The sequence below is a fragment of the Aethalodelphis obliquidens genome, unplaced genomic scaffold, assembly GCF_003676395.1.
Source record: "Aethalodelphis obliquidens isolate GAN/ISIS:26980383/991018 unplaced genomic scaffold, ASM367639v1 scaffold11, whole genome shotgun sequence".
NCBI lineage: Eukaryota > Metazoa > Chordata > Mammalia > Artiodactyla > Delphinidae > Aethalodelphis > Aethalodelphis obliquidens.
In genome coordinates, this window is record NW_020837955.1 from 7,920,766 (window position 1) to 7,945,397 (window position 24,632).

At 36.5% G+C, this 24,632-nt stretch overlaps 1 long non-coding RNA gene across 3 annotated transcripts; it reads left to right on the top strand.

Moving 5' to 3' along the window:
* The first annotated feature begins 18 nt into the window (after positions 1-18).
* Positions 19-24,114, top strand: LOC113623160 (uncharacterized). 3 transcript variants are annotated; one of them, XR_003433800.1, is made up of 6 exons: positions 19-245; positions 620-755; positions 4,061-4,155; positions 4,713-4,808; positions 21,234-21,350; positions 23,504-24,114. It is a non-coding gene; the product is annotated as an uncharacterized LOC113623160 (long non-coding RNA). The 3 variants fall into 3 exon arrangements; XR_003433801.1 differs by lacking the exons at positions 21,234-21,350; positions 23,504-24,114 and having other exon boundaries at positions 24-245; positions 4,061-4,159; positions 4,713-5,032; XR_003433799.1 differs by lacking the exons at positions 21,234-21,350; positions 23,504-24,114 and having other exon boundaries at positions 27-245; positions 4,713-5,031.
* The last annotated feature ends 518 nt before the right edge of the window (positions 24,115-24,632 follow it).

Here is a 24,632-nt window from a genome sequence, read left to right on the forward strand (position 1 = left end):
TGCGCCACCGCGGCCGAAGGCCTGGAGGGGCGCGTTTACGGGTTTTCGAAGTGGTGCGGGGGTACTCGGCGGGAGCGACGTCACGCTCCAGATTCCTAACCTGCTATCTGCTGGGCGGAGCCTCTGAGTTTAGCTGAGTCTCGGAGATGGAATTGGGGCAGGCGCTTGTCACATAAAGTCCGTGCCCTGCTCGCGGGCTCATGTCGCAACACTGACAAACCCGGGAGCCTTCGTGAGAGTGCAAAGTGTGTTCTGTGTTCCCCGCAGAGAAGTTCTTCCTTCCCTTCTGCTTGATCCTTACCTACGCCCTTCGCCCGCCCCTCCAACCCCGGCTGCAAACCCGCACGCTGCTGTTCTGTCGTTTAGCCAAATCTCTGACGCGCATGGCCAACCCCCCACCCCTCACCATCTGTCTTTCAGTTTTTAGGGTGAGCTCACCCTCCTCTCCCTTGTCTGCTCCGACGAACACCTGGGGGTGGCGCCTGAAAATCTTTCTGCGGAACGATTCTGCAGCCTACCCGGGCAGGCTTGGTAGTAGGGACAAAAGAGGGCATCTGGTAACAGGTTTTGCACTTCGGTGACTTCCCTTTTTCTTTTACCCCTTTCTTTCCCTTTGCAGAATGAGAGATGAGGCACCAGAGGTCCCCAGGGCGCAAATCTGAAAGCCAGCGCCTCCTGAGCACAGGCTGCCAGGGGCGAGACGACATTAGACATTGCCCCCCAGATATAAGAAGCATCGCTTCCTTCAGACAGAGGTGGTGAGACTATGAAGTAATGGGACAGTTCCTCTTACTACGCTCCTCGGGAAGGCAGTTTGTGCCTCTCTGCTTTAGGCATCATCCTTTATGGCTAAAATTCTGCAGCCTGATTGTTGAATGTAGTGAATGCTACCCTTGTTACAAGCTTGTAATAACTGTAATGATGATAATAGCTACAGTTTACTGAATGTCTACTTGGTGTCAGGCAATATGCTTCTTTGGGCTTCACATCCATAACCTGAATTCCTCAAAAAACCCAATCCTCTAAAATAGCCATTATTTTCTCTTTATTTATTACTTATAGATGAGCAAATTTTAAAGCTTAGAGCGATAAACTTTTTTAAGTTCATGCACCTAAGAAGTGGCAAAATTTCATTGGGACCTAGATCTGATTCAAATCCTACACTTTACATTCTCTCTTTGAAATAGTAAACTGATAGCAGTTAAATTTTAAAATCTAGGTGAAAGAGGTAAGACCATGAAATGACAAAATCTTAAGGCTTTAAAGGATAAGGATGGGATGACAGGAATGCACGAATGTTTAAAAACTGTGATTGGGTTTATTGACAAGAATCAGAATGGAATCTAATACGGTAAGTGGTTCTTGTTTTGCATGCATGCCTTTTTGTCTATTTTTGTGTGTCTACAACCATAACATAAATTCTAAAAAAACTGATACGAAGCTAGGTTTGGGAGTGCTAGTCTGATTTTTCATCTCAGAATGATTATGAGACCAGGATAATATTTAGAAGTAAACACAAGCCATGTGTTCAGCAGTCTTAGAAGAGACTCTCCACTGGGTCCCAGTGATTATCCTCAATCTTGAGTCATTGCTTGGGATGCTCGTGGGACTATGCCTTGACAGAGCTAAAAGGTAGAGGTTATTGAAGGAAAGAACTTTAGGTTTTGTGGCTCGTGAGGATAATCATACCCTGGTAAGGAAAATGAGCTGAGAAACTCAAGATGGTAATGGATTTCCATCATCCACTGGGTGAAACTGGGTCAACTTAGAGCCTCACCTGCTTTTCTCTAAGGGCCAGGATAACCAACCTACCCAGTTTGTCTGACATTAAGGGGATTTCTAGGACATAGGACTTCAAATGCTAATACAGGGAATGTCTCAGGCAAGCCATGAGTAGTTGGTCACCCTACTAGGGACATCCTAAATGAACTCTAGAATCAGGTGGAGCTCTCAGTATGGTTGCATCTAGACTCAATTCATCTGCTTAATATCTGTGGTATGATTGCACAGGAAAGGAAATTGTGGATAAAGTAATCAAGGCTGACCATAAAGAGTCTACATGCCCCCAAATAAATATTGCTGCTCATTCCTTTTCCAGTGGTTTGGCTATAAACTGAGTACCTACATCTATACTTTTTGGACCTAATTTTCATTTAGCAAATCCTTAGGAAGCCTCCTATGTCTGGGCCCTAAGACATCAAATGACTGCCTTCCCATATACCATGCACATTCATTTCCAGCAATCACTAAATCAGCTAGATTCTTCCAGAATAGAGCTGAGTGAACATATGCTTTTCATCCCAGGATAGCTTTATATAATCCCTGGCAGCACAAAACACCATATTTGGCCCACAGTAGGGGCTCAATAAATAATTCATTATGTGTAATATTAATCAGGAAATTATTACAACAGATTTTTTGGTAGACCTTCTGAGCCTTCCCTCCGTGATGTCAGAATCAAGATATTAAAAATAGTTATATTTACTGTAGAAAGTTTTTGTTTGTTTTTAAACTAATGCCTCTTAAGGCAGTTAATGGCAGTTCTCTCCTCAGCGAAGTGAATTTTCCTTTGTTTTTGTTAGTTGGGTGGAGGTGTGATAAGTTTGCTCTGTAGCCAAGGTCAATTATTGCACTGGACCCTTGAAGGGGAAAGGATGCCTTAGATTAGGAGCTGTAGAATTTCACTGTGAGTCTATTCACTTGGACAATTTGGCAAAATGCAGGTTCCCAGGTCCCAGCATTAAAGGCTCCCATTTAACTGCTCTAGGTTTTGGCCCAGGTATTTGCATTTTGAATAAGCATCTGAGATGATTTGGGTATAGGTAGTTTGGGACCACACTTTGACAAACTCTGCCCTAGTCAGTGATAATTTTAGATGTATTTTTGTAAAAATCTTTTCTGCCCCAGCCCCAAAAGCCTATCTGGTTAGCTGAACCATTAAGCCAGCTGGGATACATCAAGAAATCAAGGCAAGGAAGCCTCATGACAAGATTCAGAATAAAATGTCTTTGGAAGGAAAAACAAATCTGAAATCTTTGGATGAATACACATGGTAAACCTGACCCTTTTCATTGCGCATGAGAATGATTCACTTGACAGTGATTTAGAAAGAGCAGAACTTCAACAAATAGATAAAATTATATAGCAGTAATTTCGCCAGTGTAAGAGTCACTTGGTAACCTTGGTTCTTTTAAAAATATTTCATTGGAAAAAAATAATCGTATTATTTTGATAAGTTAAATAATAGAATGGGTGGGGAAAGAAAAGCAAGAATATGAAGCTGTATCTAAAGCCATGAAAGCACTGAGAAAGGCTAAGATCAGGTGCTTGAAGCTCCAGCAGAAAGAGTAAGATGGAATCAAGGCAAAAATAATGGAAAATTAAAATTTCAACAGATTGGAAGGAGTGGAAAGATGAATTGATAGCTTCATTCTATAAAAAGCACAAAAGCTAAAAAGACTCAATAGAAAAGTTCAAAGAACATATTGTTGTAAATCTACTTTTCATGCTTTTATGTTTTTAAACTTTGTACATAATTTAAAATGAGTATATATAGAAATTAGTGTATATGTAATTTTCTCATATTATCAGGGTAGCACTAATCCACAAACAGTCTTACATTGCTTCATAATCCTTTTTCTCAAGCACTACTGCCAGTTGTATATTTTTTACAGTTTATGCTACCAAGAAACATTTTCTAGAACTTAGATATTTCTTTTACATCTGCAATATTTTGTTGTTTAGCTTTAATACAGTACTGAAAATAGACTGTTCAGGTGATACTATCTGTGGAAAGTCAGGATGGATCAAACCAGGGAATTGCTTGGGAAGATGTCTAACCTTACTGTAACCTTACATTAGCAAGAGCTTTAAGGCATAAATGAAAGAGTAAGCTCCCTAGGATTTGTTTGGGCCCTTCCTAAATGCCCTTCCATATGATTTTTTTTTTTTAATGGGAGAGGAGTTGGGAGATATTGGGTAAGAATAACAAAGATATGAATTCATCAGTCAAAATAGAAGAAACAGTAGTTGAAACATTAATTCTCAATTCCTGTAACAGCAGATTGATAGATGAAGCATAAAACAAGACCAGATGCTGTGGTTTCCAGGATGCACTTGGCTTCCCATCCTTTATGACCTGGAGCATTTTTTGCCGTAAGTAGGTCATTTGCTTGCTCTCATTTACCTGATTCTAGGAAAATGCCCTTGAAAGTGTTTGGAAAATAATACTTTTTGTTAAGCTTGTGCTTAACATTTTAAAAGTTAAGATTGCATGAAACTTCCCCCACCCCCTTTTCTCTATTAGCCAGAATAACTCGTAACCTTGTAGCATAAGTGAAACTAAAATGGACAAGAAGAATTCAAGATGTTTTATTTTCTAAGGACTAAAATTTGTGTCCATAGCACTGGCATAGTACTCATCTCACAGAATTATAATTGGGATTTAAGTTTCTGTATTCTCCTATCAGATGTGCAGTTCTTGAAAAAAGAGGATGCCTAGGACATAGGAGGGGCTTAACAAATGTTTTAATTAACTGATTCCCCCCCACCAATCTGACATATTGAATGAAGCTTTTCAGGCACCATTCTAATAGATTTACGGTGACCAGGGAGGGAAAAAGAGGAAAGAAAGGCAAATGGTCCAAAGATAAGGACATGTGCAATCAAACCATTTTACTGACCATAATTATATTATTGTCCTGTCATGACAGGTCTGTTCCTGATGTGTCCACCAGAGACCAGTCCCATTAGGTATCCATAAGGTTTAAGAACATGGTCATTGCAACCCAACAGACTTGACTTTAGATGTAAGATCTGTTACTTACTAGCTCTGTGACTTTGGGCAAGTTATTAAGCTCTATAAGCCTCAAGTTCCTCACCTTTAATACAGGGACAAAAGCGGTACTCACACCATGGAGTTGCACTGAGAATTAAATGAGACAGTGCATGGCAAGTGCTGAGCTCTATGCCTGGCACTTAGCAAGTGCTCAATAAACATGCCATTGTAATACCTCAGATGTTATTTTCATTATACTATGAAGTGATATTCTGTCATTTCCAGAAGCCCTGTATGGACAAAGATTCCTTCATATCTCCTTAGTGTTTGCATGAGGACTTCATCTCTCAAGTTGTCAACTGTGGCATCTCGTCTGGGAATGTTTATCTTCTCTGACTTGTGAAGAGGCTATGCCTCTGTCTCTTTGAACTCTTAGTTCTCTCATTCTCAGTTTTAATACACTCCTCTGAGTGAGTCTTACTGATTAGTATTCTATAAACCATTAATGATAGTTATATAAAACCTGTAAGATTCCATCCTTGTGACCCCCCCCCGCCAGACAAATAAGTTTAAAATATTGGTCAATCCATGAAAATGACTATCTGGATATTTCTCAGTTCACTGAAGACCATCATTAATATTGGCTGTCCTTCCCATTCTGTCTAATAACAGCCATTTATTGAGCTTACAGTCCTTGCTCTCATGGAGTTCTGAAGACTCAAATGTCTTGTGAAAATGCAAGTCTTCATAGAACTATTGATTTTTTTTAAGGTAGAGGTTTAACCTACCTTTCATCTCCATTCATTATTTGTTTTGGGAAAACTTCCTTACTTAGATTGCCGAGTGACTTTTGCACAGAAGAAAGAAATTAGTTCAACGGATGAAAGTGAGATGCTGAACCAGATTTGAGATTTTAGAGGTCAATCCTTTGCATGTCTTATCATTTCTTTGCAAAATACAACCTTTTTGTAATCCTTGAGGACTATCATAACATCAGAGCTGCTATTCTTCATACAATATTTAATTCCTTTGAACATAACATGTTTTTAAAAAAATATTTACTATGTGCAACTCGTGGAAATGCTCCTAAAATTGAGGGAGTTCTACTGAGCAAAAGAAATGGAATATCCTGTATAGAGACTGAGTGCATGGCTTCCAAAGGCAAAGGCAAGGGCAAAACTTGCTAATTTTAGATGTTTAGGGATGAAATGTCTACTAGACCTTGTTTCATCTTAGAGAGACCCAACAGTAGCGTACTAGCAAGCTACTGTTAAATTTGCCCTCCCCACCTGTTTATTGCCAGTGTTTCTGGAAACAGAAAAACAAAACAAAGGGGTAAGGAAAAAAAAAGCAAAGTCTGCATGTAACTTGAGTTAGAGAAGTGCAGGAAACAAATCAAGTATACTAAGTTAGCAGTGCTCAAAGTCCCATTCAGCTTCAGAATAGTGTACCTGGTAGAGTTCCACAAACCTTTCTCCTTTCTAACCTGCTGCTTATTAAGTTTAAATGCCAGAACCATTCGGAGAGTTCTGAATGCCCATATGAGGCCTAGAGCCAGAGACATGCCCCACACCCATTTCTTTATATTTTCTGAATTCCCAGGTAAACGAGAGATCAGAAAAAGGGACAGTAAAGGAAAGGAGACAAAGAGGTCGACTCCCCAACAGTGTTTTCTTCCCCTTTGGTGTTTTGCAAAAAGCTGAAGAGATGCTATAATGATTCTTTAACCAACTGAAAGCAGCGTTAGAATTCTGTCTAGATATTCTTGAACCTCTGACTGGGCAGTGTTCCACCTTCCACACTCCAGTCCATCCATCATTCAATACTACTTATGCTAGATAAACTGGCTTGCCATAGTTTATTATCATGTTGTCCTCACAGACTAGTATTCAAGGAGCCTCCCCTGACCACTTCCTTGGGACTCTTGGAAGTAAACAGAGAAACAGTTTAAATGAATGGTAAAAACCCATGAAGGGCTTCCCTGATGGCGCAGTGGTTGAGAGTCTGCCTGCCGATGCAGAGGACACGGGTTCGTGCCCCGGTCTGGGAGGATCCCACGTGCCGCGGAGCAGCTGGGCCCGTGAGCCGTGGTCGCTGAGCCTGCGCATCCGGAGCCTGTGCTCTGCAACGGGAGAGGCCACAGCAGTGAGAGTCCCACATACCGCAAAAAAAAACAAAAAACAAAAAACATGAAATACAGTGATTGTTTTTTTGGGGGGGGGGTAGAGTAAATAATTATATGTCTTCAGTTGAGAGAATCATAAGGATTTCTAGCACATGAATACACATTCACAGCCCCCAAACAGAAGACAACTAAAAAATCTCTGCAGAGGGACAGCATTTCCTCCTCATTCCATAGGAAGGTGGGGATCTGTGACACTCCATTTTAATGATCATCCCCAAATTCCGTTTCTGTGCCCAACACAGTAAAGCATTTCCAAGTACAGAGTGTCAGACAGGTGAACAACAAACAAACAGCCTCTGTCAAAATAGTTTGAAGCTTGCAAGATGTAGATTATTGAATACAGTACTTGAAAAATGCTAAATTATGACAGTCCTCAATGACAGCTCTGTGACCTGTCTCATGTTAGGTAGCCTTTCTGGGTTTCTGCCTCTGAAATTGAAATAGTTCTACCAACTTCATAATTCCGTGATTCTGTGATTCGTTCATTCTGACCTGTATGTGGGAGAACTTTTGTTTAAATTTTCTCCCCTTTAGAATCCAACAAATGAATGCTAAATTTGAACTCTAGGTTTCAGAGTATACTTTAACATATTAAGAAATTATAACAATTTCTAACAAGACTTGTGTACTATACTACCTTGTCAGCTACCATTTTGCCTGTCATAGTTTTGTCACAATGTGGTTTTGTATTTGTATGCTTAAATTTTACAATCTGTGATCTCTATGTATGTATGTATGGTTGAGTTTAGTTCCTTGAAACCAAAGCATTAAATATCAGTAAGGGCTATATCAAGAACTTTAAAAAAAGAAGTGTGGTTAATATAAATTCCATCTTCCGCAGAAGAGCATGACTTTCAGAATATGAACTCATGAACAACCTAGGGAAAAGATTTCTTTTCTGCTTTATAACTAACTTTATTGTTTTATTCTCTTGAGAATTCCCTATCGAACTTGCCAATGAGCGTTTTATCTAACATGGCACTTTTCTGGAATGTAACCATCACTACCCCCAGTTAGTGAGAGATTACTATAACAAATAGTGAAAACACTCACATAGATTCTCATGAATCATGTTTTAATTGAGAGCTAGCCAAAGAGGAAGGGTGGAGAGGTAAGGACATAGATTTATCTCTGCTTGTGTGTTCATTTGTACTTTTATTAAGAGAAAAAACATTTTCCTCTTTTTTAAATAAAATCTCATCCTCTAGGAAGTAAATTCAGGAGTAAGACGCTCCACACCTGTTTTGCATAGTCCAATTGATTGTTAATTTCATTGTCTTTTGACATACTGGGAGGTATGTTAATTTGGAACACATCTCTCTCATAGAAGTAACAAACCAACATTAACACAGGTAAGATGCATCTTTTACCTTGATAAAGACCTCCAGTGTTATAGAAATAGGGAAGGTCTAGATATATATATCTAGAAAGATATAATTTCAAGGAATCATGCTCTCTCAGGATTGAAAGGAATATTAAAGTCAGTGAATGTTCAACCAAAGGCAGTGTGGAACTGTAGAATGTGTGCTATGGAATTAGAGGACCTGGATCAAATCACAGCTTTGCAACTTAGTAGCTGTGTGTTTGGGGTAATTTATTTAACCTCTCTGAGCCTTAGTTTTCTCACCTATAAAATGGGGATAGTGACTACATTATGGAGTTGGTGAAAGGATTGAAGATAATGTATGTAAAGGACCTGGGACAAACATAATAAGCATTTAGTAAATGATTGTGGCTGTTGTGATCATCAATGTCCCACCAACTGGTCATTAAGCTTACTTGAACATTCCCAGTGACATGGAATTCACCAACTGTTCAGGTAGCCCATCTCATGTTTGGAGAACTCTTCAGTGTTAGTTCTTCCTTTTACTGAGCCTAAATCTTTTCCCCTAGAACTTTTTCTATGGTTCTGATTCTTGCCGTTGGGGCTGCACAGATTAAGTGTGTAAATCAATTAAGCATGTAATCTAGAACAGTATATATGCTTTAAGAGTGGTGTGACCAGTGTGGATACTAGAGATTTATCAACACAGTTTAGGATCAAACTAGCTTCCTTTTCCTGAAACCCACCCTTTTAATACCTATTGAATTTGCTGTTAATTAAAGCCTGTTTGTCTTTTGTACTAGAGCTGTAGTCAAAGCTTGAGTCCTGCATACTGTACCTGTCACAGTTTTGAGGGAGAGACTTAAGTGCAGAACCTTACACTTAAATCTTTTTCATATTAATTAATAAACTGGTAAAATTCCATTTGAGTCATACAAATATAATTTGAGTATTAAATCATATATAACGTGGCATACCTGTAAGGTCATATAGTTATAAATGGAGAAGAACGTAGTGCACTTTATTTAACAAACACCAATACGGTATTTAATATGTGCCAAGCACTGTTCTAAGTGCTTTTCATATATTAACTCATTTAATTCTCAGTCATAATAACCCTATGTGGTTAGTATTATTATCTTCAGATAAGGAAACTGAGGCACAGAGAGATTAAGTAATTTATCCAGGGCAAATAGCTAGTAAGTAGCAGAGTTAGAATTTGAACCAGCATGTTTAGTTCGAGAGCCTATGTTCATACTCATGCCCTGTTCCCAAATTTGTTAAAATTTAGAAAAATTGTTACATGGATTGTTAGGGCTCCTTAAAAGCAAGAAAAACATGACAAATTAACACTGCTGGATTTACAACCGACTTTATAAAAGCATTATTAGAGAATATCTTTTGAGTGCTATGGATTTGATTTATGAGAATGTAAAATGTTGACTAGAAGCAATATCTAGCTCCATTCTAAGCAGGACTAGGCTTCTGATGGTTCATTTTATATTTCAACTATATAATTGAGAAGGAATTGATGAATGCCTCTGAATTTTTTTCTTCTCATATGTACTTTTTCTGATAAAAATTGTTTTCAAATGTTAAGACAGCAGTACGTCATATTACAGTTTTATTTTTAAATTAACATATAGTAAAGTTGATTGTGTGTGAGTACCTGCATGTGTGTACAGTTCTATGAATTTAATACGATAGATTCATATAACCACAGTCAAGATATATAACAGTTCCATTATCCTAAGAAACTCCCTTGTATTACCCCTTTGTACTTTCCTCCTCAACCCTTGGCAACCATAGATCTAATCTCCATCACTGTAGTTTTATCTTTATGAGAATGTCATATATAAATTAAATCCTACAGTATATAACTTTCTGAGACTGGCTTCTCTTACTTAACATGCCTTTGAGATTCATCTGAGATTTGCATATGCCAGTAGTTCATTCATTTTCATTGCTGAGTAGTATTCCATTGTAGAGATGTACCACAGTTTGTCCATTCATTTGTTGAAGGATGTTTCAGTTGTTTCCAGTTTTTGGTAATTGTGAATAGAGCTGCTCTAAACATTTGTGTGTAGGTTTTTGTGTGAACAGAAGTTTTCATTTCCTTAAAGTAAATACCCAGGAGTAGGATTGCTAGGTCATATGATAAGAGTATTTTCAACTTTTTGAGAGACTGCCAAATGGTTTTCCCCAATGGCTATACCATTTTGCATTTCCATGAGAATGTATGAGCATTCGATTTGTTTTGTATCCTCACCAGAACTTGTTATTATCAGTATTTTTTATTTTAGGTATTGTAATAGGTATCTCATTATTTTAATTGACATTTCCCTAATGATCAACAATATTAATATCTTTTTTAACAGCTTATTTGCCATCTATTTATCCACTGCAGTGAAATGTTTGTTCGAGTCTTTTGCTCATTTTTAAATTGGGTTGTTTGTTTTCTTACTGTTGAGTTTTGAGAATTCTTCAAATATATATTTGAAGTTCGAGAGCCTCAAAAGATCCATAGCACTCAAAAGATATCCTCTAATAATGCTTTTATAAAGTAGGTTGTAAATCCAGCAGTGTTAATTTGTCATGTTTTTCTTGCTTTTAAGGAGCCCTAACAATCCATGTAACAATTTTTCTAAATTTTAACAAATCTGGGAACAGGGCATGAGTATCAACACAGGCTCTTCAAATATATATATTCTAGATATAAGGCCTTTGTCAGTATGTGATTTGCAAATATTTTCTTCTGGTGTGTAACTTATCTTTTTATTCTTTTACAGTGTCTTTTATAAAGTTTTAAATGTTAAGTCCAGCTTATCATTTTTTCTTTTATGGATCATGTTTTTGGTATCATGTGTAAGAACTCTTTGCTTAACCCCAGGTTATGAAGATTTTCTCTAAAGGTTTCTTCTAAAAGTTTTATATTTTACATTTAGATCTATGACACATTTTGAGTTAATTTTTGTACAAAATGTGAGATTAAGGTTGAGGTTCAGTTTTAAGTATATGAATGTCCAATTGGTCCAATATCATTTATTGAAAAGACAATCTTTTGGGCCTTTGTCAAAAATCAGTTGGCTATATCTGCATGGATATGAGCATGGATCTGTTTCTGGGCTGTCTATTCCACTGATCTAAGTGACTGTCCCTTCACCAGTATCACACTGTCTTAGTTAATCTAGCTTTATAGTACAACTTAAAAATCTGGTGATATGATTTCTCCAACTTTATTCTTTTTCTTCAAACTTATTTTGGTTTTTATAGTGCCTTTGAATTTCTATATGAATTTTAGAATCAGCTTGCCTATATCTCGAAAAATTCTGCTGGGATAGTTCATGAAATTGAGTTAAATCTGTACATCAAATTGGGGAGTTGAGTCTTCCTGTCCGTAAACATGCTATGTCTTTCCATTTATTTAGGTCTTTGATTTCTTTCATTTATGTTTTCTAGTTTTCAGCATACAGATACTGTTCTGTCAATGTTTTGTTAAATTTATTCTTAGATATTTCAATATTTTTGGAGCTATTGTAAATGGTATTGTTTTTAAAATATCAGTTTCAATTGTTCACTGCTGGTATACAGGTATATAATTATTATTGTGTTTTTAACTTATATCCTGTGACTGTACTTAACTCAGTTCTAGGAGTTTTTTGGGTTTTGTTGATTTTTGGTCACTTCTTTTGGTTTCAATCATGTCATCTGCAAATAAGAACATTTTAATTTCTTCCTTTTCAATCTGTATGCCTTTATCTCTTATTCTTGCCTTATTATACTGGTTAAGAATTCTAGTATAATGTCAAATAACAGCAGTGAGAGAGGACATCCTTGCCTTGTTCCTGATCTTAGGGGGAAAGCATTCAGTATTTTACCACTAAGTGTGACATTAGATGTTGGCTTTTTGTACATAAGGTGAAGAAGTTCCCTTCTATCTCAGTAAGCTGAGAATTTTAAAAATCTTGAATGGATGTTGAATTTTTTCCAATGCTATTTCTGTATCAGTTGATATGATTATGTACATAGTTTTTCTTCTTTAGTCTACTAATATAGTGGATTACACTGACTGAGTTTTCAAATATTGAAGCAGCCTTGCCTTTTCAGGATAAGTGCTACTTGTTTGTAGTATATAATTTAAAAAAATACTTCTGGACTCAGTGTGCTCAGTGTGTTTGACTTTCATATCAATGTTTATGAGAGATATTAATCTATAGTTTTTTCCCCTGTACTGTCTTTTGTACAGTATATGGTATCAGAGTAATGCTGGTTTTATAAAAATGAGTTGGGAAGTGTTTCCTCCTCTTCTATTTTCTGGAAGAGTTTGTGTAGTATCATTTCATCTTTAAATGTTTAATAGAATTCTACCTTTAGGCCAGGAAAATTTTTTTGAAAGCCTTTTAACTATGAATTCAATTTCTCTGTAGTTACAGGATTCTTCAGGTTATCTATTTTCTCTTTGATGAGTTTTCGTAGTTTGTTGTCAAGGAATTAGTCTATTTCACCTTGGTTGTCATATTTATGCATGTATTCCCTTATCCTTGTAATGTCTCTAGGGTCTGTGGTGATATCCTTTTTCATTCCTGATATTGATAGTTTGTGTCTTTTGTTTATGAATTTCATTGAGTTTTATGGATTTCATTGATCTCAAAGAATCAGTTTTTTATTTTATGGATTTTTCTCTATTTTGTTTTCAATTTCATTCATTTCTGCTCTTAGCTTTATTTCCTTCCTTCTGCTTTATTTGCTTTTTTAAAAAAGATCAGTGATTTGAGACCTTTTTTCTTTTTTTATATAAGCAATTAATGCTGTAAATTTCCCTCTTTGGTTTAGCTGACTCCCACAATTTTTGCTATGTTGTACTTTCATTTCTATTTAATTAAAAATATTTTTACATTTCCCTTTTGACTTCCTCTTTGACCCACAGATTATTTAGAAGTGTGTTGTTTACAAATGTTTGGAGATTTTCTTTATTTTCCATTACTGAAATCTAATATAACCCTATTATGATTAGACAGCATACTGTGTATGATTTCAATTCTTTCACATTTTTTTAGGCTGGTATTATGATCCAGATATTGTCTGTCTTAGTGAATGTTCCATGTTCATTTAAAATAATATGTATTTTGCCTAGTGTTGAGTGGACTAATCAATAAATATCTGTTGGGCTCACTTGGGTTGGTGGTATTTTTCATTTCTTCTATATCCTTGCTGATTTTCTGTTTACAAGTTCTATCCATTGCTGAGAGAGGAGTGTTGAAGTTTCCAAATACAATTGTGGATTTTTCTGTTTCTCCTTTCAGTTCTATCAGTTTTTCATTCATGTGTTTTTTTTAAAAATAATTTTTCTTGGAGTATAGTTGATTTACAATGTTGTGTTAGCTTCTGCTGTACAGCATAGTGAATCTGTTATACATATACATATATCCACTCTATTTTTAGATTCTTTTCCCATATAGGCCATTACAGAGTATTGAATAGAGTTCCCTGTGCTATATAATTCATGCATTTTGTGATGTCCTTATTAAGCTCTGGTAATTTTCTCTGCTCTGAAATCTACTTTGTCTGATATTAATATAGCTTCTCCCACTTGGTTTTGATTAGTGTTCACATGTCATATATTCTTTCACCCCTTTATTTTTAACATACCTATATCAATATATTTTAATTGTTTTTTGTAGACAATACATAGCTGGGTCATGTTCTTTGTATCCATTCTACCAATCTGTATGTTTAACTGGTATATTTAGACCATTTCCATTTAATGTAATTATTGATATATTTGGATATAGATCAGCCATTTTATTTGTTTTCTCTTGGTTTCCTTTTTTTTCTTTCATTTCTCTGTTTTCCCTTTCCAGCCTTATTTTGAGGTAGTTGAACATTTTTTAGTACAGTTGACCCTTAAACAACATGAAGGTTAGGGGTGCTGCCCCTTCATGCAGTTGAAAATCTTCATGTAACTTATAGCCAACCCTCTGTATACACAGTTCCTCCATATCTGCAGTTCCGCATCTGCAGATTATGTAATATTATAGTATTTACTATTGTAAAAAATCTGCGTATAAGTGAACCCATGCAGTTCAAACTCCTGTTGTTCAAGGGTCAACTGTATTCAATTTTATCTATTGTGTTTTTGACTATATGTCTTTTTTTTTTTTTTTTTTTCTGTACGCGGGCCTCTCACTGCTATGGCCTCTCCCGTTGCGGAGCACAGGCTCTGGACGCGCGGGCCCAGCCGCTCCGCGGCATGCGGGATCCTCCTGGACCGGGGCACGAACCCGCGTCCCCTGCATTAGCAGGCGGACTCTCAACCACTGTGCCACCAGGGACGCCCAACTATATGTCTTTGTAAAAGAAATGTTAATGATTGTTCTTGGGATTAAAATATAAATATTTAATTATCCACAGTTTGCTTAGAATCAATATATTTTACCACTTCAAGTGGATGTAGAAATCTTTGAATCGTTTATATCCCTTTCCACTCTCTTCTTTATGTTGTAGTTGTGTATTGCATTTGCAAACATTGAAAATATACACTGGAAATCAAGAATAGTCTATTATATTTACCTAGAGATTTACCATTTCTGTTCCTGATGTTCCAAGTTTCCTTCTGCTATACTTTCCCTTCTGTCTAAAGATATTCCTTTAGTAATTCTTTAGAGCAAGTCTGCTGGCAATGAATTCTCTTTGTTTTCCTTCTCTGAGAATGTGTTTATTTGAACTTCATTCATGAAGGAATTTTTGCTGGATTTAGAATTCTGGGTTGAGGAGGTTGTTGTTTTTATTCCCCTAGCACCTCAAGTTGTTCCACTTAATTCTACCCTCCATGGTTTCTGATAAGAAATTTGCAATCATTTGAATTGTTGTTCCCCTGTAAGTAATTCGTCATTTTTTTGTAGCTACTTTCAAGATTTTTTTTTTTGCCTTCAATTTTCAGCAGTTTGATTTTGATGTACTTGGGCATGGATTTCTTTGGGTTTATCCTGTCTAGGGTTCACTGAGCTTTCTTGAACCGGTTAGTTTATGTTTTTCACCAAATTTGGGAACTTTTCAGTCATTTTTTTCAAATATTTTTTACTGCATTGTATTTTTTCTCTTCTTCTGGACCTCCAATGACAAATATTAGATCTTTTGGTTTCATCCCACTAGTCTCTGAGGTGCTGTTCATTTTTTTCCCACCCCCTATTTTTTTCTCATTGTTCAGATTGAATAATTTCTGTTGAGTTATCTTCAAATTCACTGACTGTTTCCCCTGTCATCTCCATTCTATGATTGAGTCTATCCAATGAGTTCTTTATTTTAGTTATTGTATTTTTCAGTCCTACAATTTCAGTTTAGTTCTTCATATCGTCTATTTCTTTGCATTCCTTTCTCTTGCTTCCTGGTATGCTTTTATAATAACTGCTTTAAAGCTTTTGTTAGCTAATTTCAGCATCTATGTCATCTCAGTGTTGGCCCCTGAATTGTCTTTTCCCATGTGAGTTTAGATTTTCCTTGTTATTTTGTATGCTGAATAATTTTTAATTATATCCCAGACATTTAAAATGTTATAAGACTCTGCATGTGCCACACTGTTCACTGCAGCTCTATTTACAATAGCCAGGACATGGAAGCAATGTAAGTGTCCATCGACAGATGAATGGATAAAGAAGATGTGGCACATATATACAATGGAATATTACTCAGCCATAAAAAGAAATGAAATTGAGTTATTTGTAGTGAGGCGGATGGACCTAGAGTCTGTCATACAGAGTGAAGTAAGTCAGAAAGAGAAAAACAAATACCGTATGCTAACACATATGTATGGTATGGAATCTAAAAAAAATGAAGAAGGTTCTGAAGAACCTAGGGGCAGGACAGGAATAAAGATGCAGATATAGAGAATGGACTTGAGGACACAGGGAGGGGGAAGGGTAAGCTGGAACGAAGTGACAGAGTGGCATGGACATATATACACTGCCAAATGTAAAATAGATAGCTAGTCGGAAGCAGCCGCATAGCAAAGGGAGATCAGCTCTGTGCTTTGTGACCACCTAGAGGGGTGGGATAGGGAGGGAGGGAGGGAGACACAAGAGGGAGGGGATATGGGGATATATGTATATGTATAGCTGACTCACTTTGTTATACAGCAGAAACTAACACACCATTGTAAAGCAATTATACTCCAATAAAGATGTTAAAAAAAATAAATAAATAAAATAAAATATGGGCAACATAAAAGCAAACTTTTTGGCCAAATGAGCTTTAAACAAAAATTCAACTTCTAGAAATTCTATTAAAAAAATAATATAAGACTCTGGCTTTTGTTTAAATCCTATGGAGAATATTGATATTTTTTGTTTTAGCAGGCAATAGAGCTGGTTGTATTCAGGCCACAAATTTCAACCAAACTCCTGTAGGTTCTAGTTTCAACGTCAATTTTGTTTTCAGAATATTTGTGGTACTGTTCAGATCTATCTACTATGTGTGCCGCGCTCAGTGATCAGTCTGGGACATGTGCAGTGGTATATCCTTCAAAGTCTTTGGTATGCTGTTTAGGATCAGATCCACCCTTGTGCAGCTTGAAGGTGAGCCTAGGTGTTTATAATCAACTTTGTTACTTTCCTGAGCTCCTCTGTCTCCATGATCTCTGGTACTTTCTGGTTTCCTAGACTTCCTCTTTTAGCCTTACAGCCAGAAAGCTAGTGCTTCAGTGATCCTGCGCTGCTGCATACTACTCGCTGGGACTGTGCCATGTCCAGGGCCAGTCAGTAGATGGACAGAAAAAAAAAGCAACCGGCATTCTGCCCATTCTCCTGAGACCACAGCTTCTCCTTAGAGGAAGGTTCCCCTCTCTCAGAGATTTTGGTGCCCATTGTAGTCATTGGCACTGCTGGGCTGGCAGGATTTCCTGGGGCCTGGGGCACTAGAGAACAGAGACAAGAACAAAAAATGGCAGATTTCTCCTAGTCTTTCTGAGCATTAGGAAATGCTTTTCCTGCTCTTTAAGCCAGAACTGGAGGGCTTCTCCCAAAACTAGACTAGTAGCTCTAGAGAGCCAACTAAGTTTTTATTGTTTAGTTATAACACACCTCAAATATGTATTTTGATAATTTTGATATGCCTATGTTTTGGATTAGTATACTCCTTGATTATTTGGTCCCTGGTCTCCTTGACTAAATTTGCCTAATGTTTCACTATAAATAATCTCAAGGCTAAGTGACCTAGGTCCTGTTTGGGCCAATTTTTATGTCTTTGAGAAGCTTACTTCAAAGACATATGGTTAGAAGCCAAAAGTTCATTTCTTTCACTTACAGTGTGGGAAAAAATGAGAAATGAGAGTAGTGCTGAATAAATATATGTAATTGAGTAGAAGGAAGGTAAAGGAGTTTGCTTATCTTTTGCAGATAATAGTTTTAAATAAATTCATATAAGAAAATAAACAAAACACTAATAATTCTTACCCATCATAAAAGAAGGACAAGGCCTCATAATTGGAGTGGAACTAGGCTAGAACTAGGTTACTGTCTCAAGTGGGCTGAAGACTCTAGAATAGATCAGTGAGCTTTGGTACCTAAGGCAATTTCATGTTATGCTCTATTGCTCTCCACCAGATGGACTTCTTTCTTTTCTTTTTGTCCCCCACTGATCTTTTCCATCTTATCTGTTCCCTTGTCTTTTTCCTTTCTTCACAATTTTTTTTCCATCTGTGAACTTGGTTAATCAGTAGAGCAGGGTTTAAAGAAGAAGCTGATCCTTGAAGGGAGCACCTTTCCATTATCCACCTTCATCCCCCCATCTTTTCCTTGTACTCTTGTTCCATTCCCATTCTTCTTCTGCCCTTCCATGTTGTCCTCCCCAGGGCTGTGCTTTAGCTCTGCCACTGTTGGCCAGAAGACATAGCTTAACTCTGCTTGGGTCACTTGAAAATAAAAAGGTTATTACTTATTCTAGAATAAGAATACTGTAGTTTTCCTTTCTCACACTGGAGTTTTAATAAAGCACTACATTGTTCCAGAGTTGGTAAGGATAATTTGTGAAATCAAACTCAGTTGTGATTTGGCCACTTCCATCTTAGAGACATTCAGAGAGAAATGTTAGAAAATGATAATTTCATCAGAACTTGTTTGAAAGAGAAAAGTTAGCCTCCTGCATAAAAGTAGGAGTCCACATTCCCGGAAATTTTGGTTGTTTATGCTGCAGCTGAGGAAAAGGTACATTACTATGTTTGCTTTATGATCAAAAAGGCCTCATAGACCTTTTTTTCCCCTTCAGGGCACAGATTATTAACTAAGTCTGACATTTGCTCTGTTGATGTTCCCTCTAGGAAACAAAAAATGGAAGTAGAGATTACAGTCTTTGCAGATAATATCCTACACCAAAGTATAGAAAGAAAGGTTTATATAACATGACATGGTAACAAAATACATGGATATTATTATCTGAGGATTATGTTATATTCAGTTGATAAGATATATTTGTATGTTTAAGTATATATTTGAAACAGTATGCAGTCTTTTAGTCATTGAGTTTATAAATACTTACTGTCTATCTGATATGTAAAAAAACTGTGCTAGGCATTGTGAGAAGTACAGAGGTTTACACCTTTGTACAAAGAATTATTTTTTAACCTCCAAGAAACTTAATGGGAAGTGGGACTAGCTACACTGAAGCAAAGACTGTGATGTAGTTAGGAGTTGGCAGGGTTTAAACTAGAGAGTCTAGAGGTACTATACCTTCTGACAACTGTGAATGAGGCCGGTTCTTGGGAAGCCCGTTGCTAGTTTGCTCTTTGTATAGTTCAGCTGGAACTATCATCCTTCTAGTTTGTAGGAGACATTATTCAGGAAGCTATCTAGTCTATGGAGGAGGTGACATCTCCTGAACCTGGCCCTCACAGGGAATTTTGAATGGGTGGAAAAGGAGATTGTATGCATTCTTGCTTATGTCATAATATTGGACATGTGACTTAAAAAATGTGGCAGGTTACTGTGATTGGACTATTGGACTATTTCATTACCATACTTTGACTCAGAGGCAAATGTGGCTTATTTAAACTCTTAACTGAAACATTATAACAATAAAAGACATAAAATGACTGTTTACTGGGGACATCTTGAAGGACCAGGGGAATCCTTGTTTTCTTATCATCTCCCATCTTGCACTTGTTGATAGCTATTAGTCATTCATTCGGCATTTACTGAAAGTTTACCATATCTCAAATAATATGCAAGGTGTCAGAGGTGGCAATAAGGAGAATACAACTGAGTAAGATATAGTATCTGCACTCAATAAAACCAGCTAACAACGAGCACTTATATAGTGTTTACTATGTGCCAGACTTGTTCTAGGTAATATAATATATATATCCTCACCCAATCCTCGTAACAACCCTGTGAGGTAGGTACTATTATTATCCCCATTTTACAGACAAGGGATACAAGAGATTATGTAACTCGCCAAAGATCTCACAACTGTTAAGTGGCAGAGCAATATTTGAAAGCAGACAATCTGGCTCCAGAAATGATGCTTCTAGCCTCTATGCTAAATAGCCTCTCAAGGAATTTATGATTTCAGTATACATAGTAAAGTACCTCACCTTTCAGGGTAAGGCAGTGGGGAATGGTGTATAAAGAAGCAAAAAGTGACTCAGATTAAGTGTTTCCTGTAAACTAACACCAAGGGTGTCTGACTCAAGAAATGCTTCAGTTTGCGCTCCAGAGAGAATGGAGTAACAAGAAAGTATTAAATGCAGCAAAATGTTGGATATATTTACCAGTGGATAGCCATCCAGTTTAATTTTATGTCCAAAACTACAATCCTGCATCTTCCTTTCATATATACAGTATAAGGATTAATGATTACAATCAATCTGATAACATTTCTTTTCTCCCTTTGTCTCTCCTTTGGTAGAGGTACTTGTATGAAGGCTGCTTCACTCTGGAGGTTTGGTTCTGTATAGGCATGTCTGGTGAACTGATGGAATGGGTCTGCTGAGATAGTACTTACAGAATACTGGAAACCTTAGGGAGAAAATTCCTGGGGGTGGAGAATTGCAGAAATGATAATAAAGCCTCAGTTATTTCAGGAGAGGAATGATTTCAATACTTGTGATACAGAAGCAGTATCAAATATAGAGTCAAATTATAAGAAAAACATGAGCTGTATTTCTGTAGATCTGCCTGTAGACCATTTAGTAGTAATGTATAGTCAATAAATATTCATTATTATTTGTATCAAAGTGCTTACCCCAGGCTGTCCTTATAAAAACATATTTGCAGAGACCTAGGAGAGAAAATGTAAACATGCCAGGGGGCTTCTTAAGACGTTTCATGTGCCCTTTAATGACCCTATACATTTCTAAATGTTATCAACAAATGTTAGTTATAATAAAATATTGATAGTAATTATCATTATTACTCTTATTATGTCCTCATTTCATGTTATCACTAATTTTACCTTGGGGTTAGTGAGAAAATAGGATTTAATTTTTGAAATATTCAAATATTTTAGTAGATTTCTCTAAACAGAAAGAGAAGGATGAAGTTTATACATATAGACAAGGAACTTAATTGTCATTCCTGCGCCTTATGGATTTTGCTTTCCTACAGAAATGAACTCCTGAACTATGATTTTATCACCATAGAATTAATTTCTTGCTAAGAGGTGCTTTCTACTTATCTCACCTTTGGATATTTGCTAGATCACTAATATTCCCTCTATCCATCCTAAATAAATAAATAAATGAATAAATAAATAACTTACTTCCTCTTTCCAGGCAAGTAGAAATTTCAAAAAGATGATGAAGAAATTCTTCTCCTTCTAATTGGTTCTTTGGCCGTTTTAATCTCCCCTCCACTCCCACAAGGGGTAGTCATTAAAATGCCTCAGAAAACTGTGGAGCCTTCATGATAATAACTACGATATGATCATGTTACACACCCATTCAAAGTTCTCTGCTTCAGGACCAAGGTTTGGGTGATACCACATAGCCTGTGGACTTCCTGCTTCCTGGAATGGCTTCACTGTTGTGAGGATAGGAAATGAGAGAAAGATGAGCCTACTGTAATTCTGAGGATCAGGTAAATCTTGAGATATTACCATGTTGATAAATTGATCTAATTTCTTCCTTTTAACCTAGTGTATAATAATTCTATCATCTGAAAATATCACATTTTATTTATACATATTGATGGATATTTATTTAGGTTCTTCCTAACTTTTTGCTATTTCAAATAATATTGCCATGAAAATCCCTACATGTTTTCTTATGCACACGTATGAAAGTTTTTCTAGAGTAAGGAATTTTTAAACTATTTTGCTAGCTTATCCCACAAACAATTTGGACAAACTTTTCTTCCTTACACATTTTAGAATTGGAATGAAACTTTTCATTATGAGTTTAAGTACTTACAAAGGAAATAATTTCCTTGTAGTGTAAACATTAACATTTAAAAGTAGAATTAATAAATGTATCTAATGGAATATAAATGCCATAGTGATTTGATATATTCATCATTATCCATCAAAACATTAACAACATGAACAAGTGCTTCTCTTATAGTGGGAAATTTTACATCACTTCATTTTCTCTTTGCACTTGAATTTTCTTTCCACTCCTGCCACAGATTTTTATCTGAACATAATATACATTATGTGTGAATATCTTTAATGATCACTCTATCATACTTCTCTGTAACAAATTTTATACATAAATTTAAATTAAATTATGTTAAATTCCTTTGCCATAATACTTCTAAGTGTTAAATTATTCTTAATTATCATTAATTATTTTTAGTTCATAATTTATCAATGCTTTAAAATGTTGTAACTATTAAACATAAAAAAGAAATCAATAGGGCTTTAAAAAATTATATATCATAAGTGAATTTTACTTATTTCCAGAAAGAGACAGGTTCACACATCGGTTTATTTCTAGTGTTTGCCTTTATATTATGAACAATGAGGAATATTGTTTACATAGATATGTGATTGGAAGGAATTGTTTTAGTGATGTCACACATTTATCGGAAAGCTTTCCAAGTTGTATGCCACACATCACTTAGTGATCTTTAATAATTTTTCAGTGGACAATATAAATAGGTCTTCCTTCAATTTACTAGAAAACATGTATTGTTAAACAATCTAACTTTCAAAAGGGTTTGTTGGTCAGTAAAATCATTTAGCCTCTCAACACCAATATCATTATTTCAGAATGTCTCTTCAGGTCCTTGCAGGTTTTTACACTTTGGAGCAGTACACCATTTTAGCATTTAGGTAGAGGTATGCCTTTCTCTTTTAAAAAAGTGGGAGAAAGGGCCAGTGTGAAAAGGGAGGTGGGGCTAGGAACCACAAGGGCCACTTAACTACACTGGTTCTCAGGAAGATCAGATTTGGGAGGAAGTATATATTGAAGTTAAAGATCTGGAACTGATCATCTTAAAACTATCTTGAGTGTCTCAGTTCCCTAGTTTGAAGACCACTACTCTGGGGATTATACCCAGAATTGAAATTACTACTGTTGGAGTCTCCTAAGCTATATGACTGTTTCACTGAACCCTCATCACTGAGGACATTGCTATGGCTCTCAAGGACTTGGGAGAAGTCCCTCCAAAGTTCCCTGTATGTGAGTCATAGGAATATTCTACTTTGGGGGAAATCCCATGGTCACTTTATTTAAATAACTGGTGACCGGGCTTCCCTGATGGCGTAGTGGTTGGGAGTCCGCCTGCCGCTGCAGGGGACAGGGTTCGTGACCCGGTCCAGGAAGATCCCACATGCCGCGGAGCGACTGGGACCGTGAGCCATGGCCGCTGAGCCTGCGCGTCCGGAGTCTGTGCTCCGCAGCGGGAGAGGCCACAACAGTGAGAGGCCCGCGTACCGGAAAAAAAATAAAATTAAAAAAAAAAAACTGGTGACCAATGTGTAGTAACCCACCAGGGCTCTATGAGACACTTAATTTCTTTCTATAATTTGCTTGTGACAACCTCTGGAAGTATTTATTTTTTAAGATTTTTTTGATGTGGACCATTTTCAAAGTCTTTATTGGATTTGTTACAACATTGCTTCTGTTTTATGTTTTTGGTTTTTTGGCTGTGAGGCATGTGGGATCTTAGCTCCCTGACCAGGGATCGAAGCCACACCCCCTGCGTTGGAAGGTGAAGTCTTAACCACTGGACCGCCAGGGAAGATCCCCTCTGGAAGTATTTTTATCCATGATTTTCTTTCTTTAAAGGGCATCCTTAGTCTACGTGAACAAAGATGGTAGAAAGACAGCACTATAGTTGGTTTGCATTCTGTGCCCTGAAGCAGAAATGTCTTTAAGGCCTCCTTTACCCTCTGTTAACTGCAAAATAAACAGATGTCTAGTAGAAAAGGTTATTATCAACATTCTGTGCAATTTGGGAGAACAAGAAGTTGGGATCGCTTGACCTAGCTTCCAACAGCAAACTCAGGCCAAGTAAACTACCAAGGTAAGTATACTACCAAAAGTAGCTTACTCTTAGGGCAAAATTTTTCTGGTTTACAAGTTTCTGGATGTAATTGAAAAGGACAGTACATTTCAAAAATAGAATAATGGCCATTCTCAGTCAGGGACCAGTTTAATTCTACTTAAAGACTGAGAACACTTAATGTGCCAAATTCAATTCATAAGAAAAAGTTGACCAGTTAATAGGACAAGTGCCTCAACAGAATATGAAATGCAGACAGTCCTATTTTACAGCTACAAGTTATTTTAAAAATCATTATAAAGACTATAATAAAATAATAAAATATAATATTTTATAGTTAGTAAGTCCACAAGAACACATTAATAAGACACATCTCAATTAAGCATTCCTTTGTACTTGCTTCAACAGGTAATTTAGGAAAAAGTTTGTCTCATGAACTTTAGCAGCCAATGGTCTGTGGCTGTACCTTAGGAGGCATCCAAGACAAAGGTATTACGTCCAGGAAAATTTCAGATAAAACTTAGGGCTCACAGCTAGGTAAATGAGAGTTTTGTTTTTCTCAGAAAATAGACTGTTTCTATCCATTAGCTTTCAGTTTCCCAGCTTCATGAAATTTATGTTAAGGACCTGAAATATTCCCAAATTAATTTTAAATTACCATGACCTTTGCTTACAGACCTCCTTTTCCTCGAGTTTCCTGAAATATAAAACCTGTACATCCTTTAAGAAATGTAGTACATTCAAGTACAATTAATTAGGAAAAATTCACAAAAGAGAATTGTTCATCTATTGTATATAGAATAGGTAAAAATTTCCATCTAAGTTAGGTCTGACAACATTAGATTTTCCTATGGTTTCTTTCTGAAGTTCTGCAAGATAGAAAAATCTAAATCACAATGAAAGTACCTTTAG